This window comes from Corylus avellana, chromosome 7, assembly GCF_965113065.1.
Source record: "Corylus avellana chromosome 7, dhCorAvel1.hap1.2, whole genome shotgun sequence".
In the NCBI taxonomy this organism is placed as follows: domain Eukaryota; kingdom Viridiplantae; phylum Streptophyta; class Magnoliopsida; order Fagales; family Betulaceae; genus Corylus; species Corylus avellana.
In genome coordinates, this window is record NC_142496.1 from 7,646,046 (window position 1) to 7,650,118 (window position 4,073).

Consider the following 4,073-nt stretch of genomic DNA (forward strand, 5'->3'; position numbering starts at 1 on the left):
GGGGCATAGCTTGCATACTTCACTACCCAAGATATAAATTAAACTCCCCATGTTTTCCAGAAATTCAGCCTCCTCAATAGCTAGGGTTGCCTCTAGATGCACCATGAACTTGGATTCCTTATCAATAATGGTTTTAGTCATGCACTCGCAATGTGAATGAATCTGTCAGATTTTAACTGCTCCTGAACTTTTTTAACTGCGCAGATCAAGCAAGATTTACAAAGTCAAGGAATACGCTAAACTGGTTCTGCAACGCAATTATCATCTCTAGTCGGTGGTAGTCTCTGATAGAGAGGATGACTTCTTCCTTGACCTTCCGATGAGCCTCGTCGTCTACTTTATCCTTCCATCAATGGACTCATGATGTGTACTTGAACTTTAGAAACTCTAATACTCGCAGAAATTTTATTGCCTATCCATACGACGTTTTGGATTGAAGGGAAATCAAGACCTTCCTAGCTTTTCAGCTGCTTGAAAGAGGAAATGAAAATCTTTCATCACATCTGGAGACTATTGAAGGGTCAACGATTTCGATCGTTGTACTCTCTCAAAATTATGCATCATCCAAATGGTGCTTGGACGAGGTAGTGAAGATCCTTGAGTGTAAGGAAACGAAAGGACAGCTCATTGTGCCAATGTTTTACAAAGTAGATCCATCGGAAGTACGGCATCTAAAAGGTAGTTTTGGAGATGCATTTGCCTAATATGATAAAATGTTCGAGCAAAGAAGAGTGGAGGGGTGGAAAACAGCACTAACACAAGTTGGCAATTTGTCTGGGTGGCATTTAGATAATAATAGGTATTTCTTATTAGTTTTGAGTATTCATAGTAGATTTTTTTTTTCCTGATTCCGATTACATACGGGTATTGAGTATGGGTGTGGGAGTTTATGTATATATATAATTTTTTTTTTTTTTTTTTGGTCTAGAGAGTGGGAAGGTAAAGAGAAATTTAGGAAAGAAACGAAGAGAAATTCTGGATCTAGGGGGAAGTTTAACTTCAACTACCTTTCTTTCTTCTTCTTTTTTAGTTGCTTTTTCTTCTATCTCTGTTATATGTTTTGTGCTTTTTGGATAATTATGTAAAATCCAGTCAAATAAAAGCACCTTTTTAGTGGTGAGGAGTTTGTATCACTTAAAATTATTTAATTTTATGATTTCCGCACTGGATTTCATGAAAATCATAGTTCAATTAGAAATCTGCTGATTGAAGCGTTTGATATGGTACAAACATTTTTGTTTGAAATGCAAAAGATATTCTTGACTGGACAGAATTTGGAGGAAATTTCTTCAACCTCCTCTAATAAGTGCCAAATGTCATTTTTTACATATTTTTTTTAATATTCTTAATTATCATTTATTGTCATTCTACTAATATAGGAACCCAAACATTAATTTTTGAAAAATCCAAAGATGTTCAAAGACACTGTCACTTAGAACCAAAAATGCTAGAGTTTAACAATGCATATGAAGACTGAAAAATATGAATCAAATGAGAGGTGGACTTGTGGTCAATCCATAGGCGAATTGGGAAGGAAAGCATAATCTTTCTGTATGAATGATAATATGTTTGCTTCCATCGACAAACTAAGAACAAAAGGCTACAGTTACCTAGAAAGCAAGATATGATTAGACAAGCTCCAAGAAAGGAAGGGGAGGTTATCCTGTATCTTTGTAGCTATCATTGTCAGTAATTTCTTCTGAAAAATAAGTAACTAGATCATGTTCATGATACTTTGTACTTTGTAGTAATGAAGCTCAAGTTATTGACGAAATCGTTCGGAGTATTGCATCGCATACGAATCTAGTGAAGCATCCAGATGGAATAGAGTCTCCTGTACAAGTGCTTGATTTGTCCAGTTTGCCAAGTCCAGTTGGAATAGAGTCTCATGTACAAGAGCCCCATTTGTCAAGTTCCCCAAGTCCAGTTGGAATAGAGTCTCTTGTACAAGAGCCACAACTGTCCAGTTTGCCCTCAAGGAACAGGTATTTCTTACCAGTCTTGTGCATTCATTTGTAGATTCGTTTTTCCTGATTCCAATTACAATACATCCTTATAGACTGGACATACTGCATACATACATATATACATATATACATATATACATATACTTATGGGTATGTGAGGCTAAAGAGAAGTTTAGGAGATAAACTAGAGAAATCCTGAATCTTGGGGGAAAGCTTTCTCTCTATCCTCCACCTTCATCGACCATTAAACTTCAACCACCCTTCTTTCTGCAATTTCTTGTTGGTTGTTTTTCATTCTATTTCTGTTGCTCTGTATGTTTTGGGCTTTTTTGGATAATTATGTAAATCCCGTCAATTAAAAACACCTAGTTTAGTTAAAAAATATTTTAAGCTGCCTAAATTAGTGAGGAAACTGTACCGCCTAAAATTATATAGTATTATGATTTCTGCATTGGATTTCATACTTAAATTAGAAATATGTTCATTGAAAGCGATTAATACGGCACACATTTTGTGTAAAATGCAAAAGATATTCTTGATTCTTGATTATTCATTAAAAAAAGAAGAAGATATTCATGATTAGTTTTAATGAGGGAAAACCAAATTTGAGAATACCGGAACCAAAAAAGTTGAGAAGTTTAACAATACATATGAAGACTGAAAAGTGAAGTTTACACCGAGCATCTGTTTGAGTTAAAAGTGTTTTAGTTATGTTTTTGGTGATTGTGCAGTGAGCAGGGGAGTAATTCTTCCATATCAAGCCAGGGAGTAATCCTATTTTTGATTGGATCAGTGATTGGCCTACTCCAATTGCATGATCTATTTGAGACACACCCTGCAAACATGTGGATCTCCGAAGCTGCCTTGGTCATCTTTTACTTGTCATATGCAACCATGACGAGGATTAATGGGACTCGTTGGGCAAGATACTCTCAAATCTTTGACAGTTTCCATGCCCTTTTAGGAACACTTGTACCCGTCTCACTGTCATCAATCCATCTGCCGCATCAGCTTTCATGGTTATTTTACATCATAAGGGCATTTCTGGTTTATATAGTTGTTGCATTTACATGGATTTACCCTGAGGGGGAGGGTAGGGAGGCCCAGGGGAGTCAAATGCCCTTCCTCACCCCCCCCAAGAATTTCTTTTATTCAGTAGAAAAGTTTTCAAATGCACCGGTTGTGACGCAAATTGTCATTCATTTACTGTACTTCTTTCAATCAGCCAAAATTTTCTTCTACAAGTGTTCAACAATTTAGATAACTTGTTTGGCGAACTTTTTTGAGAGCCTGAGAGGTGTACAGTGAAAATGGTACAGAACATAACAAAAAATCAATCGATTTTTTTTATAATTTCTCGTTTTTGAAAATTTTAAAGTATGTAATTAAACTTTTACGCAACTGAATAAATTATTGCTGTGAGTGAGAAATAAGTTGCTATTTTATTATTATTATTGTTATTATTTTGTAAAGGTAAATTATAAGTAATATTTATATGTTTTAAACAATAATTAAACTTTTTTTGAATTATTTATTTCATTAGTTATATTCTTTAATATTTATAATAACTTTTGTTCAACTTTATTTTTTAATCTTGACCTCCTTTGAACCAACATTCTAACTAAATTTACTTCAAAGTTATAAAAATCACAGTACTGCAAGATGATGATAGGAATAAATTAGGGTGAGTTAGGTTGAATTGGAATAGTATTTCGATTCGTTTAGAATAGATTATTTTAAATTATGATTAAGTTATTTAAAATTAATATTAAGAGTAATTAGGAGTTCTTATCCATTTGGGTGTAATCCTACTTATTTTAGGGGTAAATACCTTATTCGTCCATGTGGTTTAATTTTTTTATTTTTTGACTCATAAGGTTTACTTTTTATTACAAGAGATTCCTCTTATTTTAATCATGGTCTTTATCAAAAAGTGCGAAAACCTGAGGGGTCGTGATGTACTATCGCTTGATATTAAAATTTCTTCCTTCAAATTTTGTCGTTAATTTCCTTCAAACTAATTTATCCTTCCTTTTTTTACAGAATTTTCAAAGCATCACAATTATGGATTTCTCTAAATGTCAATTCCTAAAAATAATCCCAGAT

The 4,073-nt window shown here is 33.8% G+C and overlaps 1 long non-coding RNA gene across 1 annotated transcript; it reads left to right on the top strand.

Moving 5' to 3' along the window:
• The first annotated feature begins 411 nt into the window (after window positions 1-411).
• Window positions 412-3,141, top strand: LOC132185747 (uncharacterized). The gene is made up of 3 exons (XR_009440634.2): window positions 412-678; window positions 1,749-1,985; window positions 2,699-3,141. It is a non-coding gene; the product is annotated as an uncharacterized LOC132185747 (long non-coding RNA).
• Window positions 3,142-4,073: the final 932 nt, after the last annotated feature.